Raw genomic sequence first — 17400 nt, 5'->3', positions numbered from 1 at the left:
ACAGTATCTGTTGAGCAATGTCGAGGTTGTAAGTTCAAACCTCACCTGGAGCAGCTTTGTTTACTGTTTTCATTCTTTTTCTTATGTCATTAATCATTGATTATAAACTGCTACCTTAATATTTAATATGATATTACAAAGGATGGAAGGAAGAAAGAAAAAACACAAACATAATTGTGCATTTAAGTTGTCAGCACACATCTGCTTTGGTTCAAATGCACTGCATATCTTCCTTCAGTCAGCCAACAAAACAGCAATGGAAAAGATAAACATACTGTTGGTAAAGCAGTTGCATCAAATTGATTTTCTGCAATATAGCATGATAATCCATACTGACAGCTCTGCATAGTACCAGCACATTTCATGCTGGACTTGGTAATGCAATGAACACAGTAAACAGCTTCACTTTTTTTCAAAAATAAATAATTGACTATTAAAAACCTATCAGTCTTAAATAAGGACATCAGTAAGCACCACTGGCATAATGGATATGGCACTGTTCTCCGAAGACAGTGGTTGTGGGTTTTAGTCCCATCTGAGTTGGAAGTCATTACAGCAAGTGTATCATCACTAGAGTTGATATTTTATCCTTGCTTCAACTGTAAAACAGTCTTGCAGTGTTTAGCTTGTAAAAAATTACCACAGAAGCTACAAAATGACATTTATTATGATAACATTGTTGTTATTTTTTTTTAAACCTTTTCTATCACCGTGGACAGCTTATTCAAGTGCCATCTGGCATGCACGTTCGTTTGTTGCTCATCATTCATCATCAAAAATGATTTTCTTTTTCAATTCTTATGACTGCACTGATTGTATTGAATAAAATCCACATCTAGCATAACCAACTGGTGCTACTAAGTGCTCCAGTGGCGCAATTGGTCAGCGCGTGGTACTTATAATACAGTATCTGTTGAGCAATGCAGAGGTTGTGAGTTCAAACCTCACCTGGAGCAGCTTTGTTTACTGTTTTTATTCTTTTTCTTATGTCAATAATCATTGATTATAAACTGCTACCTTAATATTTAATATGATATCACAAAGGATGGAAGAAAGAAAGAAAAAACACAAACATGATTGTGCATTTAAGTTGTAAGCACACATCTGCTTTGGTTCAAATGCACTGCGTATCTTCCTTCAGTCAGCCAACAAAACAGCAATGGAAAAGATTAACATACTGTTGGTAAAGCAGTTGCATCAAATTGATTTTCTGCAATATAGCATGATAATCCATACTGACAGCTCTGGATAGTACCAGCACATTTCCTGCTGGACTTGGTAATGCAAAGAACACAGTAAACAGCTTCACTTTTTCCTCAAAAATAAATAATTGAGAATTAAAAACCTAACAGTCTTAAATAAGAACATCAGTAAGCACCACTGGCATAATGGATAAGTTACTGTCCTCCTAAGCCAGGGGTTGTGGGTCCAAGTCCCATCTAGGGTGGAAGTCATTACAGCAAGTGTCTCATCACTAGAGTTGATATTTTATCCTTGCTTCAACTGTAAAACAGTCTTGCAGTGTTTAGCCTGTGAAAAATGACCACAGAAGCTAAATATGGCATTTATTATGATGACATTGTTGTTGGTTTATTTTAAACCTTTTCTATCACCGTGGACAGCTTATTCAAGTGCCATCTGGCATGCACGTTCGTTTGTTGCTCATCATTCATCACCAAAAATTATTTTCTTTTTCAATTCTTATGACTGTACTGATTGTATTGAATAAAATCCACCTCTAGCATAACCAACAGATGCTGCTATGTGCTCCAGTGGCGCAACTGGTCAGCGTGTGGTACTTATAAGACAGTATCTGTTGAGCAATGTCGAGGTTGTAAGTTCAAACCTCACCTGGAGCAGCTTTGTTTACTGTTTTCATTCTTTTTCTTATGTCAATAATCATTGATTATAAACTGCTACCTTAATATTTAATATGATATTACAAAGGATGGAAGGAAGAAAGAAAAAACACAAACATAATTGTGCATTTAAGTTGTCAGCACACATCTGCTTTGGTTCAAATGCACTGCATATCTTCCTTCAGTCAGCCAACAAAACAGCAATGGAAAAGATTAACATACTGTTGGTAAAGCAGTTGCATCAAATTGATTTTCTGCAATATAGCATGATAATCCATACTGACAGCTCTGGATAGTACCAGCACATTTCCTGCTGGACTTGGTAACGCAAAGAACACAGTAAACAGCTTCACTTTTTCCTCAAAAATAAATAATTGAGAATTAAAAACCTAACAGTCTTAAATAAGAACATCAGTAAATACCACTGGCATAATGGATAAGTCACTGTCCTCCTAAGCCAGGGGTTGTGGGTCCAAGTCCCATCTGGGGTGGAAGTCATTACAGCAAGTGTCTCATCACTAGAGTTGATATTTTATCCTTGCTTCAACTGTAAAACAGTCTTGCAGTGTTTAGCCTGTGAAAAATGACCACAGAAGCTAAATATGGCATTTATTATGATGACATTGTTGTTGGTTTATTTTAAACCTTTTCTATCACCGTGGACAGCTTATTCAAGTGCCATCTGGCATGCACGTTCGTTTGTTGCTCATCATTCATCACCAAAAATTATTTTCTTTTTCAATTCTTATGACTGTACTGATTGTATTGAATAAAATCCACCTCTAGCATAACCAACAGATGCTGCTATGTGCTCCAGTGGCGCAATTGGTCAGCGTGTGGTACTTATAAGACAGTATCTGTTGAGCAATGTCGAGGTTGTAAGTTCAAACCTCACCTGGAGCAGCTTTGTTTACTGTTTTCATTCTTTTTCTTATGTCAATAATCATTGATTATAAACTGCTACCTTAATATTTAATATGATATTACAAAGGATGGAAGGAAGAAAGAAAAAACACAAACATAATTGTGCATTTAAGTTGTCAGCACACATCTGCTTTGGTTCAAATGCACTGCATATCTTCCTTCAGTCAGCCAACAAAACAGCAATGGAAAAGATAAACATACTGTTGGTAAAGCAGTTGCATCAAATTGATTTTCTGCAATATAGCATGATAATCCATACTGACAGCTCTGCATAGTACCAGCACATTTCATGCTGGACTTGGTAATGCAATGAACACAGTAAACAGCTTCACTTTTTTTCAAAAATAAATAATTGACTATTAAAAACCTATCAGTCTTAAATAAGGACATCAGTAAGCACCACTGGCATAATGGATATGGCACTGTTCTCCGAAGACAGTGGTTGTGGGTTTTAGTCCCATCTGAGTTGGAAGTCATTACAGCAAGTGTATCATCACTAGAGTTGATATTTTATCCTTGCTTCAACTGTAAAACAGTCTTGCAGTGTTTAGCTTGTAAAAAATTACCACAGAAGCTACAAAATGACATTTATTATGATAACATTGTTGTTATTTTTTTTTAAACCTTTTCTATCACCGTGGACAGCTTATTCAAGTGCCATCTGGCATGCACGTTCGTTTGTTGCTCATCATTCATCATCAAAAATGATTTTCTTTTTCAATTCTTATGACTGCACTGATTGTATTGAATAAAATCCACATCTAGCATAACCAACTGGTGCTACTAAGTGCTCCAGTGGCGCAATTGGTCAGCGCGTGGTACTTATAATACAGTATCTGTTGAGCAATGCAGAGGTTGTGAGTTCAAACCTCACCTGGAGCAGCTTTGTTTACTGTTTTTATTCTTTTTCTTATGTCAATAATCATTGATTATAAACTGCTACCTTAATATTTAATATGATATCACAAAGGATGGAAGAAAGAAAGAAAAAACACAAACATGATTGTGCATTTAAGTTGTAAGCACACATCTGCTTTGGTTCAAATGCACTGCGTATCTTCCTTCAGTCAGCCAACAAAACAGCAATGGAAAAGATTAACATACTGTTGGTAAAGCAGTTGCATCAAATTGATTTTCTGCAATATAGCATGATAATCCATACTGACAGCTCTGGATAGTACCAGCACATTTCCTGCTGGACTTGGTAATGCAAAGAACACAGTAAACAGCTTCACTTTTTCCTCAAAAATAAATAATTGAGAATTAAAAACCTAACAGTCTTAAATAAGAACATCAGTAAGCACCACTGGCATAATGGATAAGTTACTGTCCTCCTAAGCCAGGGGTTGTGGGTCCAAGTCCCATCTAGGGTGGAAGTCATTACAGCAAGTGTCTCATCACTAGAGTTGATATTTTATCCTTGCTTCAACTGTAAAACAGTCTTGCAGTGTTTAGCCTGTGAAAAATGACCACAGAAGCTAAATATGGCATTTATTATGATGACATTGTTGTTGGTTTATTTTAAACCTTTTCTATCACCGTGGACAGCTTATTCAAGTGCCATCTGGCATGCACGTTCGTTTGTTGCTCATCATTCATCACCAAAAATAATTTTCTTTTTCAATTCTTATGACTGTACTGATTGTATTGAATAAAATCCACCTCTAGCATAACCAACAGATGCTGCTAAGTGCTCCAGTGGCGCAATTGGTCAGTGCGTGGTACTTATAAGACAGTATCTGTTGAGCAATGTCGAGGTTGTAAGTTCAAACCTCACCTGGAGCAGCTTTGTTTACTGTTTTCATTCTTTTTCTTATGTCAATAATCATTGATTATAAACTGCTACCTTAATATTTAATATGATATTACAAAGGATGGAAGGAAGAAAGAAAAAACACAAACATGATTGTGCATTTAAGTTGTCAGCACACATCTGCTTTGGTTCAAATGCACTGCATATCTTCCTTCAGTCAGCCAACAAAACAGCAATGGAAAGATTAACATACTGTTGGTAAAGCAGTTGCATCAAATTGATTTTCTGCAATATAGCATGATAATCCATACTGACAGCTCTGCATAGTACCAGCATCATTTCATGCTGGACTTGGTCATGCAATGAACACAGTAAACAGCTTCACTTTTTTTCAAAAATAAATAATTGACTATTAAAAACCTATCAGTCTTAAATAAGGACATCAGTAAGCACCACTGGCATAATGGATAAGGCACTGTTCTCCTAAACCAGTGGATGTGGGTTTAAGTCCAATCTGAGTTGGAAGTCATTACAGCAAGTGTCTCATCACTAGAGTTGATATTTTATCCTTGCTTCAACTGTACAACAGTCTTGCAGTGTTTAGCTTGCAAAAAATGACCACAGAAGCTAAAAAATGACATTTATTATGATAACATTGTTGTTGTTTTTTTTAAACCTTTTCTATCACCGTGGACAGCTTATTCAAGTGCCATCTGGCATGCACGTTCATTTGTTGCTCATCATTCATCACCAAAAATGATTTTCTTTTTCAATTCTTATGACTGTACTGATTGTATTGAATAAAATCCACCTCTAGCATAACCAACAGATGTTGCTAAGTGCTCCAGTGGCACAATTGGTCAGCGCGCGGTTCTTATAAAACAGTATCTGTTGAGCAATGTCGAGGTTGTAAGTTCAAACCTCACCTGGAGCAGCTTTGTTTACTGTTTTCATTCTTTTTCTTATGTCAATAGTCATTGATTATAAACTGCTACCTTAATATTTAATATGATATTACAAAGTATTGAAGAAAGAAAGAAAAAACACAAACATGATTGTGCATTTAAGTTGTCAGCACACATCTGCTTTGGTTCAAATGCACTGCATATCTTCCTTCAGTCAGCCAACAAAACAGCAATGTAAAAGATTAACATACTGTTGGTAAAGCAGTTGCATCAAATTGATTTTCTGCAATATAGCATGATAATCCATACTGACAGCTCTGGATAGTACCAGCACATTTCTTGCTGGACTTGGTAATGCAAAGAATACAGTAAACAGCTTCACTTTTTAAAATAAATAAATAATTGACTATTAAAAACCGATCAGTCTTAAATAAGGACATCAGTAAGCACCACTGGCATAATTGATAAGGCACTGTTCTCCTAAGCCAGTGGTTGTGGGTTTAAGTCCAATCTGAGTTGGAAGTCATTACAGCAAGTGTCTCATCACTAGAGTTAATATTTTATCCTTGCTTCAACTGTACAACAGTCTTGCAGTGTTTAGCTGGCAAAAAATGACCACAGAAGCTAAAAAATGACATTTATTATGATAACATTGTTGTTGTTTTTTTTAAACCTTTTCTATCACCGTGGACAGCTTATTCAAGTGCCATCTGGCATGCACGTTCATTTGTTGCTCATCATTCATCACCAAAAATGATTTTCTTTTTCAATTCTTATGACTGTACTGATTGTATTGAATAAAATACACCTCTAGCATAACCAACAGATGTTGCTAAGTGCTCCAGTGGCACAATTGGTCAGCGCGCGGTTCTTATAAAACAGTATCTGTTGAGCAATGTCGAGGTTGTAAGTTCAAACCTCACCTGGAGCAGCTTTGTTTACTGTTTTCATTCTTTTTCTTATGTCAATAGTCATTGATTATAAACTGCTACCTTAATATTTAATATGATATTACAAAGTATTGAAGAAAGAAAGAAAAAACACAAACATGATTGTGCATTTAAGTTGTCAGCACACATCTGCTTTGGTTCAAATGCACTGCATATCTTCCTTCAGTCAGCCAACAAAACAGCAATGTAAAAGATTAACATACTGTTGGTAAAGCAGTTGCATCAAATTGATTTTCTGCAATATAGCATGATAATCCATACTGACAGCTCTGGATAGTACCAGCACATTTCTTGCTGGACTTGGTAATGCAAAGAATACAGTAAACAGCTTCACTTTTTAAAATAAATAAATAATTGACTATTAAAAACCGATCAGTCTTAAATAAGGACATCAGTAAGCACCACTGGCATAATTGATAAGGCACTGTTCTCCTAAGCCAGTGGTTGTGGGTTTAAGTCCCATCTGAGTTTGATGTCATTATAGCAAGTGTCTCATCACTAGAGTTGATATTTTATCCTTGCTTCAACTGTACAACAGTCTTGCAGTGTTTAGTTTGCAAAAAATGACCACAGAAGCTAAATATGGCATTTATTAAGATGACATTGTTGTTGGCTTATTTTAAACCTTTTCTATCACCGTGGACAGCTTATTCAAGTGCCATCTGGCATGCATGTTCCTTTGTTGCTCATCATTCATCACCAAAAATGATTTTCTTTTTCAATTCTTATGACTGTACTGATTGTATTGAATAAAATCCACATCTAGCATAACCAATTAATGCTGCAAAGTGTTCCATTGGTGCAATTGGTCAGTGCACAATACTTTTAAGACAGTATCTGTTGAGCAATGCCGAGGTTGTGACTTCAAGCTTCTCCTGGATCAGCTTTGTATAATGTTTTTTTCCTTTTCTTATGTCATTAGTCATTGATTATAAACTGCTACCTTAATATTTAATATGATATTACAAAGGATGGAAGAAATAAAGAAAAAACACAAACATGATTGTGCATTTAAGTTGTCAGCACACATCTGCTTTGGTTCAAATGCACTGCATATCTTCCTTCAGTCAGCCAACAAAACAGCAATGGAAAAGATTAACATACTGTTGGTAAAGCAGTTGCATCAAATTGATTTTCTGCAATATAGCATGATAATCCATACTGACAGCTCTGGATAGTACCAGCACATTTCTTGCTGGACTTGGTAATGCAAAGAACACAGTAAACAGCTTCACTTTTTAAAAATAAATAAATAATTGACTATTAAAAACCGATCAGTCTTAAATAAGGACATCAGTAAGCACCACTGGCATAATGGATAAGGCACTGTTCTCCTAAGCCAGTGGTTGTGGGTTTAAGTCCCATCTGAGTTTGAAGTCATTACAGCAAGTGTCTCATCACTAGAGTTGATATTTTATCCTTGCTTCAACTGTACAACAGTCTTGCAGTGTTTAGCTTGCAAAAAATGACCACAGAAGCTAAAAAATGACATTTATTATGATAACATTGTTGTTGTTTTTTTTAAACCTTTTCTATCACCGTGGACAACTTATTCAAGTGCCATCTGGCATGCACGTTCGTTTGTTGCTCATCATTCATCACCAAAAATGATTTTCTTTTTCATTTCTTATGACTGTACTGATTGTATTGAATAAAAGCCACATCTAGCATAACCAATTGATGCTGCTAAGTGCTCCAGTGGCGCAATTGGTCAGCGCACGGTACTTATAAGACAGTATCTGTTGAGCAATGCCGAGGTTGTGAGTTCAAACTTCACCTGAAGCAGCTTTGTTTACTTTTTTTTTCTTTTTCTTATGTCAATAGTCATAGATTATGATCTGCTACCTTAATATTTAATATGATATTACAAAGGATGGAAGAAAGAAAGAAAAAAACACAAACATGAGTAAGTATTTAAGTTGTCAGCACACATCTGCTTTAGTTCTAATGCACTGCATATCTTCCTTCAGTCAGCCAACAAAACAACAATGGAAAATATTAACATACTATTGGTAAAGCAGTTGCATCAAATTGATTTTCTGCAATATAGCATGATAATCCATACTGACAGCTCTGTATAGTACCAGCACATTTCTTGCTGGACTTGGTAATGAAAAGAACACTGTAAACAGCTTCACTTTTTCCTCAAAAATAAATAATTGACTATTAAAAACCTATCAGTCTTAAATAAGAACATCAGTAAGCACCACTGGCATAATGGATAAGTCACTGTTCTCCTAAGCCAGGGGTTGTGGGTCCAAGTCCCATCTGGGGTGGAAGTCATTACAGCAAGTGTCTCATCACTAGAGTTGATATTTTATCCTTGCTTCAACTGTAAAACAGTCTTGCAGTGTTTAGCTTTTAAAAAATGACCACAGAAGCTAAAATATGACATTTATTATGATAACATTATTGTTGTTGTTTTTTAAACCTTTTCTATCACCGTGGACAGCTTATTCAAGTGCCATCTGGCATGCATGTTCCTTTGTTGCTCATCATTCATCACCAAAAATGATTTTCTTTTTCAATTCTTATGACTGTACTGATTGTATTGAATAAAATCCACATCTAGCATAACCAATAAATGCTGCAAAGTTCTCCAGTGGTGCACTTGGTCAGCGTGTGGTACTTGTAAGACAGTATCTGTTGAGCAATGCCGAGGTTGTGAGTTCAAGCCTCACCTGGAGCAGCTTAGTATACGTTTTTTTTTCTTTTCTTATGTCATTAGTCATTGATTATAATCTGCTACCTTAATATTTAATATGATATTACAAAGGATGGAAGAAAGAAAGAAAAAACACAAACATGATTGTGCATTTAAGTTGTCAGCACACATCTGCTTTGGTTCAAATGCACTGCATATCTTCCTTCAGTCAGCCAACAAAACAGCAATGGAAAAGATTAACATACTGTTGGTAAAGCAGTTGCATCAAATTGATTTTCTGCAATATAGCATGATAATCCATACTGACAGCTCTGGTTAGTAACAGCACATTTCTTGCTGGACTTGGTAATGCAAAGAACACAGTAAACAGCTTCACTTTTTTTCAAAAATAAATAATTGACTATTAAAAACCTATCAGTCTTAAATTAGGATATCAGTAAGCACCACTGGCATAATGGATAAGGCACTGTTCTCCTAAGCCGATGGTTGTGGGTTTAAGTCCCATCTCAGTTTGAAGTCATTACAGCAAGTGTCTCATCACTAGAGTTGATATTTTATCCTTGCTTCAACTGTACAACAGTCTTGCAGTGTTTAGCTTGCAAAAAATGACCACAGAAGCTAAAAAATTACATTTATTATGATAACATTGTTGTTGTTTTTTTTAAACCTTTTCTATCACCGTGGACAGCTTATTCAAGTGCCATCTGGCATGCACGTTCGTTTGTTGCTCATCATTCATCACCAAAAATAATTTTCTTTTTAAATTCTTATGACTGTACTGATTGTATTGAATAAAATTCCCATCTAGTATAACCAATTGATGCTGCTAAATGCTCCAGTGGCGCAATTTGTCAGCGCGCGGTACTTGTAAGACAGTATCTGTTGAGCAATGCTGAGGTTGTGAGTTCAAGCCTCACCTGGAGCTGCTTTGTTTACTGTTTTTATTCTTTTTCTTATGTCAATAGTCATTGATTATAAACTGCTACCTTAATATTTAATATGATATTACAAAGTATTGAAGAAAGAAAGAAAAAACACAAACATGATTGTGCATTTAAGTTGTCAGCACACATCTGCTTTGGTTCAAATGCACTGCATATCTTCCTTCAGTCAGCCAACAAAACAGCAATGTAAAAGATTAACATACTGTTGGTAAAGCAGTTGCATCAAATTGATTTTCTGCAATATAGCATGATAATCCATACTGACAGCTCTGGATAGTACCAGCACATTTCTTGCTGGACTTGGTAATGCAAAGAATACAGTAAACAGCTTCACTTTTTAAAATAAATAAATAATTGACTATTAAAAACCGATCAGTCTTAAATAAGGACATCAGTAAGCACCACTGGCATAATTGATAAGGCACTGTTCTCCTAAGCCAGTGGTTGTGGGTTTAAGTCCCATCTGAGTTTGATGTCATTATAGCAAGTGTCTCATCACTAGAGTTGATATTTTATCCTTGCTTCAACTGTACAACAGTCTTGCAGTGTTTAGTTTGCAAAAAATGACCACAGAAGCTAAATATGGCATTTATTAAGATGACATTGTTGTTGGCTTATTTTAAACCTTTTCTATCACCGTGGACAGCTTATTCAAGTGCCATCTGGCATGCATGTTCCTTTGTTGCTCATCATTCATCACCAAAAATGATTTTCTTTTTCAATTCTTATGACTGTACTGATTGTATTGAATAAAATCCACATCTAGCATAACCAATTAATGCTGCAAAGTGTTCCATTGGTGCAATTGGTCAGTGCACAATACTTTTAAGACAGTATCTGTTGAGCAATGCCGAGGTTGTGACTTCAAGCTTCTCCTGGATCAGCTTTGTATAATGTTTTTTTCCTTTTCTTATGTCATTAGTCATTGATTATAAACTGCTACCTTAATATTTAATATGATATTACAAAGGATGGAAGAAATAAAGAAAAAACACAAACATGATTGTGCATTTAAGTTGTCAGCACACATCTGCTTTGGTTCAAATGCACTGCATATCTTCCTTCAGTCAGCCAACAAAACAGCAATGGAAAAGATTAACATACTGTTGGTAAAGCAGTTGCATCAAATTGATTTTCTGCAATATAGCATGATAATCCATACTGACAGCTCTGGATAGTACCAGCACATTTCTTGCTGGACTTGGTAATGCAAAGAACACAGTAAACAGCTTCACTTTTTAAAAATAAATAAATAATTGACTATTAAAAACCGATCAGTCTTAAATAAGGACATCAGTAAGCACCACTGGCATAATGGATAAGGCACTGTTCTCCTAAGCCAGTGGTTGTGGGTTTAAGTCCCATCTGAGTTTGAAGTCATTACAGCAAGTGTCTCATCACTAGAGTTGATATTTTATCCTTGCTTCAACTGTACAACAGTCTTGCAGTGTTTAGCTTGCAAAAAATGACCACAGAAGCTAAAAAATGACATTTATTATGATAACATTGTTGTTGTTTTTTTTAAACCTTTTCTATCACCGTGGACAACTTATTCAAGTGCCATCTGGCATGCACGTTCGTTTGTTGCTCATCATTCATCACCAAAAATGATTTTCTTTTTCATTTCTTATGACTGTACTGATTGTATTGAATAAAAGCCACATCTAGCATAACCAATTGATGCTGCTAAGTGCTCCAGTGGCGCAATTGGTCAGCGCACGGTACTTATAAGACAGTATCTGTTGAGCAATGCCGAGGTTGTGAGTTCAAACTTCACCTGAAGCAGCTTTGTTTACTTTTTTTTTCTTTTTCTTATGTCAATAGTCATAGATTATGATCTGCTACCTTAATATTTAATATGATATTACAAAGGATGGAAGAAAGAAAGAAAAAAACACAAACATGAGTAAGTATTTAAGTTGTCAGCACACATCTGCTTTAGTTCTAATGCACTGCATATCTTCCTTCAGTCAGCCAACAAAACAACAATGGAAAATATTAACATACTATTGGTAAAGCAGTTGCATCAAATTGATTTTCTGCAATATAGCATGATAATCCATACTGACAGCTCTGTATAGTACCAGCACATTTCTTGCTGGACTTGGTAATGAAAAGAACACTGTAAACAGCTTCACTTTTTCCTCAAAAATAAATAATTGACTATTAAAAACCTATCAGTCTTAAATAAGAACATCAGTAAGCACCACTGGCATAATGGATAAGTCACTGTTCTCCTAAGCCAGGGGTTGTGGGTCCAAGTCCCATCTGGGGTGGAAGTCATTACAGCAAGTGTCTCATCACTAGAGTTGATATTTTATCCTTGCTTCAACTGTAAAACAGTCTTGCAGTGTTTAGCTTTTAAAAAATGACCACAGAAGCTAAAATATGACATTTATTATGATAACATTATTGTTGTTGTTTTTTAAACCTTTTCTATCACCGTGGACAGCTTATTCAAGTGCCATCTGGCATGCATGTTCCTTTGTTGCTCATCATTCATCACCAAAAATGATTTTCTTTTTCAATTCTTATGACTGTACTGATTGTATTGAATAAAATCCACATCTAGCATAACCAATAAATGCTGCAAAGTTCTCCAGTGGTGCACTTGGTCAGCGTGTGGTACTTGTAAGACAGTATCTGTTGAGCAATGCCGAGGTTGTGAGTTCAAGCCTCACCTGGAGCAGCTTAGTATACGTTTTTTTTTCTTTTCTTATGTCATTAGTCATTGATTATAATCTGCTACCTTAATATTTAATATGATATTACAAAGGATGGAAGAAAGAAAGAAAAAACACAAACATGATTGTGCATTTAAGTTGTCAGCACACATCTGCTTTGGTTCAAATGCACTGCATATCTTCCTTCAGTCAGCCAACAAAACAGCAATGGAAAAGATTAACATACTGTTGGTAAAGCAGTTGCATCAAATTGATTTTCTGCAATATAGCATGATAATCCATACTGACAGCTCTGGTTAGTAACAGCACATTTCTTGCTGGACTTGGTAATGCAAAGAACACAGTAAACAGCTTCACTTTTTTTCAAAAATAAATAATTGACTATTAAAAACCTATCAGTCTTAAATTAGGATATCAGTAAGCACCACTGGCATAATGGATAAGGCACTGTTCTCCTAAGCCGATGGTTGTGGGTTTAAGTCCCATCTCAGTTTGAAGTCATTACAGCAAGTGTCTCATCACTAGAGTTGATATTTTATCCTTGCTTCAACTGTACAACAGTCTTGCAGTGTTTAGCTTGCAAAAAATGACCACAGAAGCTAAAAAATTACATTTATTATGATAACATTGTTGTTGTTTTTTTTAAACCTTTTCTATCACCGTGGACAGCTTATTCAAGTGCCATCTGGCATGCACGTTCGTTTGTTGCTCATCATTCATCACCAAAAATAATTTTCTTTTTAAATTCTTATGACTGTACTGATTGTATTGAATAAAATTCCCATCTAGTATAACCAATTGATGCTGCTAAATGCTCCAGTGGCGCAATTTGTCAGCGCGCGGTACTTGTAAGACAGTATCTGTTGAGCAATGCTGAGGTTGTGAGTTCAAGCCTCACCTGGAGCTGCTTTGTTTACTGTTTTTATTCTTTTTCTTATGTCAATAGTCATTGATTATAAACTGCTACCTTAATATTTAATATGATATTACAAAGGATGGAAGAAAGAAAGAAAAAACACAAACATGAGTTTGTATTTAAGTTGTCAGCACACATCTGCTTTGGTTCTAATGCATTGCATATCTTCCTTCAGTCAGCCAACAAAACAACAATGGAAAATATTAACATACTATTGGTAAAGCAGTTGCATCAAATTGATTTTCTGCAATATAGCATGATAATACATACTGACAGCTCTGTATAGTACCAGCACATTTCTTGCTGGACTTGGTAATGAAAAGAACACTGTAAACAGCTTCACTTTTTCCTCAAAAATAATTAATTGACCATTAAAAACCTATCAGTCTTAAATAAGAACATCAGTAAGCACCACTGGCATAATGGATAAGTCACTGTTCTCCTAAGTCAGGGGTTGTGGGTCAAAGTCCCATCTGGGGTGGAAGTCATTACAGCAAGTGTCTCATCACTAGAGTTGATATTTTATCCTTGCTTCAACTGTAAAACAGTCTTGCAGTGTTTATCTTGTAAAAAATGACCACAGTAGCTAAAATATGACATTTATTATGATAACATTGTTGTTGTTTTTTTAAAACCTTTTCTATCACCGTGGACAGCTTATTCAAGTGCCATCTGGCATGCATGTTCCTTTGTTGCTCATCATTCATCACCAAAAATTATTTTCTTTTTCAATTCTAATGACTGTACTGATTGTATTGAATAAAATCCACATCTAGCATAACCAACAATGCTGCAAAGTGCTCCAGTGGTGCACTTGGTCAGCGCGCGGTACTTGTAAGACAGTATCTGTTGAGCAATGCCGAGGTTGTGAGTTCAAGCCTCACCTGGAGCAGCTTAGTATACATTTTTTTTTCTTTTCTTATGTCATTAGTCATTGATTATAATCTGCTACCTTAATATTTAATATGATATTACAAAGGATGGAAGAAAGAAAGAAAAAACACAAACATGAGTTTGTATTTAAGTTGTCAGCACACATCTGCTTTGGATCAAATGCACTGCATATCTTCCTTCAGTCATCCAACAAAACAGCAATGGAAAAGATTAACATACTGTTGGTAAAGCAGTTGCATCAAATTGATTTTCTGCAATATAGCATGATAATCCATACTGACAGCTCTGGATAGTATCAGCACATCTCTTGCTGGACTTGGTAATGCAAAGAACACAGTAAACAGCTACACTTTTTCCTCAAAAATAAATAATTGACTATTAAAAACCTATCAGTCTTAAATAAGAACATCAGTAAGCACCACTGGCATAATGGATAAGTCACTGTTCTCCTAAGCCAGGGGTTGTGGGTCCAAGTCCCATCTGTGGTGGAAGTCATTACAGCAAGTGTCTCATCACTAGAGTTGATATTTTATCCTTGCTTCAACTGTAAAACAGTCTTGCAGTGTTTAGCTTGTAAAAAATGACCAAAGAAGCTAAAATATGACATTTATTATGATAACATTATTGTTGTTGTTTTTTTAAACCTTTTCTATCACCGTGGACAGCTTATTCAAGTGCCATCTGGCATGCATGTACCTTTGTTGCTCATCATTCATCACCAAAAATGATATTCTTTTTCAATTCTTATGACTGTACTGATTGTAGTGAATAAAATCCACATCTAGCATAACCAACAAATGCTGCAAAGTTCTCCAGTGGTGCACTTGGTCAGCGTGCGGCGCTTGTAAGACAGTATCTGTTGAGCAATGCCGAGGTTGTGAGTTCAAGCCTCAACTGGAGCAGCTTAGTATACATTTTTTTTTCTTTTCTTATGTCATTAGTCATTGATTATAATCTGCTACCTTAATATTTAATATGATATTACAAAGGATGGAAGAAAGAAAGAAAAAACACAAACATGATTGTGCATTTAAGTTGTCAGCACACATCTGCTTTGGTTCAAATGCACTGCATATCTTCCTTCAGTCAGCCAACAAAACAGCAATGGAAAAGATTAACATACTGTTGGTAAAGCAGTTGCATCAAATTGATTTTCTGCAATATAGCATGATAATCCATACTGACAGCTCTGGTTAGTACCAGCACATTTCTTGCTGGACTTGGTAATGCAAAGAACACAGTAAACAGCTTCACTTTTTTTCAAAAATAAATAATTGACTATTAAAAACCTATCAGTCTTAAATTAGGACATCAGTAAGCACCACTGGCATAATGGATAAGGCACTGTTCTCCTAAGACAATGGTTGTGGGTTTAAGTCCCATCTCAGTTGGAAGTCATTACATCAAGTGTCTCATCACTAGAGTTGATATTTTATCCTTGCTTCAACTGTAGAACAGTCTTGCAGTGTTTAGCTTGCAAAAAATGACCACAGAAGCTAAAAAATGACATTTATTATGATAACATTGTTGTTGTTTTTTTAAAACCTTTTCTATCACCGTGGACAGCTTATTCAAGTGCCATCTGGCATGCACGTTCGTTTGTTGCTCATCATTCATCACCAAAAATGATTTTCTTTTTCAATTCTTATGACTGTACTGATAATATTGAATAAAATCCACATCTAGCATAACCAATAAATGCTGCAAAGTGCTCCAGTGGTGCACTTGGTCAGCACGCGGTACTTGTAAGACAGTATCTGTTGAGCAATGCCGAGGTTGTGAGTTCAAGCCTCACCTTGAGCAGCTTTGTATACTGGTTTTTTCCTTTTCTTATGTCATTAGTCATAGATTATAATCTGCTACCTTAATATTTAATATGATATTACAAAGGATGGAAGAAAGAAAGAAAAAACACAAACATGAGTTTGTATTTAAGTTGTCAGCACACATCTGCTTTGGATCAAATGCACTGCATATCTTCCTTCAGTCAGCCAACAAAACAGCAATGGAAAAGATTAACATACTGTTGGTAAAGCAGTTGCATCAACTTGATTTTCTGCAATATAGCATGATAATCCATACTGACAGCTCTGGATAGTATCAGCACATCTCTTGCTGGACTTGGTAATGCAAAGAACACAGTAAACAGCTACACTTTTTCCTCAAAAATAAATAATTGACTATTAAAAACCTATCAGTCTTAAATAAGAACATCAGTAAGCACCACTGGCATAATGGATAAGTCACTGTTCTCCTAAGCTAGGGGTTATGGGTCCAAGTCCCATCTGGGGTGTAAGTCATTACAGCAAGTGTCTCATCACTAGAGTTGATATTTTATCCTTGCTTCAACTGTAAAACAGTTTTGCAGTGTTTAGCTTGTAAAAAATGACCACAGAAGCTAAAATATGACATTTATTATGATAACATTGTTGTTGTTTTTTTTAAAACCTTTTCTATCACCGTGTACAGTTTATTCAAGTGCCATCTGGCATGCATGTTCCTTTGTTGCTCATCATTCATCACCAAATATGATTTTCTTTTTCAATTCTTATGACTGTACTGATTGTATTGAATAAAATCCACATCTAGCATAACCAATAAATGCTGCAAAGTTCTCCAATGGTGCACTTGGTCAGCATGCAGTATTTGTAAGAAAGTATCTGTTGAGCAATGCCGAGGTTGTGCGTTCAAGCCTCACCTGGAGCAGCTTAGTATACTTTTTTTTTCTTTTCTTATGTCATTAGTCATTGATTATAATCTGCTACCTTAATATTTAATATGATATTACAAAGGATGGAAGAAAGAAAGAAAAAACACAAACATGATTGTGCATTTAAGCTGTCAGCACACATCTGCTTTGGTTCAAATGCACTGCATATCTTCCTTCAGTCAGCCAACAAAACAGC

General features: G+C 35.6%; 4 non-coding genes across 4 annotated transcripts; all 4 read left to right on the top strand.

The window, feature by feature from the left end:
• The first annotated feature begins 9888 nt into the window (after positions 1–9888).
• On the top strand, positions 9889–9981 carry TRNAT-UGU (transfer RNA threonine (anticodon UGU)). The gene is given in 2 exon segments: positions 9889–9926; positions 9946–9981. It is a non-coding gene; the product is annotated as a tRNA-Thr (tRNA).
• Positions 9982–13497: 3516 nt separating this feature from the next.
• Positions 13498–13590, top strand: TRNAT-UGU (transfer RNA threonine (anticodon UGU)). The gene is given in 2 exon segments: positions 13498–13535; positions 13555–13590. It is a non-coding gene; the product is annotated as a tRNA-Thr (tRNA).
• Positions 13591–14399: 809 nt separating this feature from the next.
• TRNAT-UGU (transfer RNA threonine (anticodon UGU)) lies at positions 14400–14492 on the top strand. The gene is given in 2 exon segments: positions 14400–14437; positions 14457–14492. It is a non-coding gene; the product is annotated as a tRNA-Thr (tRNA).
• Positions 14493–16204: 1712 nt separating this feature from the next.
• Positions 16205–16297, top strand: TRNAT-UGU (transfer RNA threonine (anticodon UGU)). The gene is given in 2 exon segments: positions 16205–16242; positions 16262–16297. It is a non-coding gene; the product is annotated as a tRNA-Thr (tRNA).
• The last annotated feature ends 1103 nt before the right edge of the window (positions 16298–17400 follow it).

The sequence above is a fragment of the Pseudophryne corroboree genome, unplaced genomic scaffold (assembly GCF_028390025.1).
Source record: "Pseudophryne corroboree isolate aPseCor3 unplaced genomic scaffold, aPseCor3.hap2 scaffold_2665, whole genome shotgun sequence".
NCBI lineage: Eukaryota > Metazoa > Chordata > Amphibia > Anura > Myobatrachidae > Pseudophryne > Pseudophryne corroboree.
This window is presented reverse-complemented; position numbering and strand designations above follow the sequence as displayed.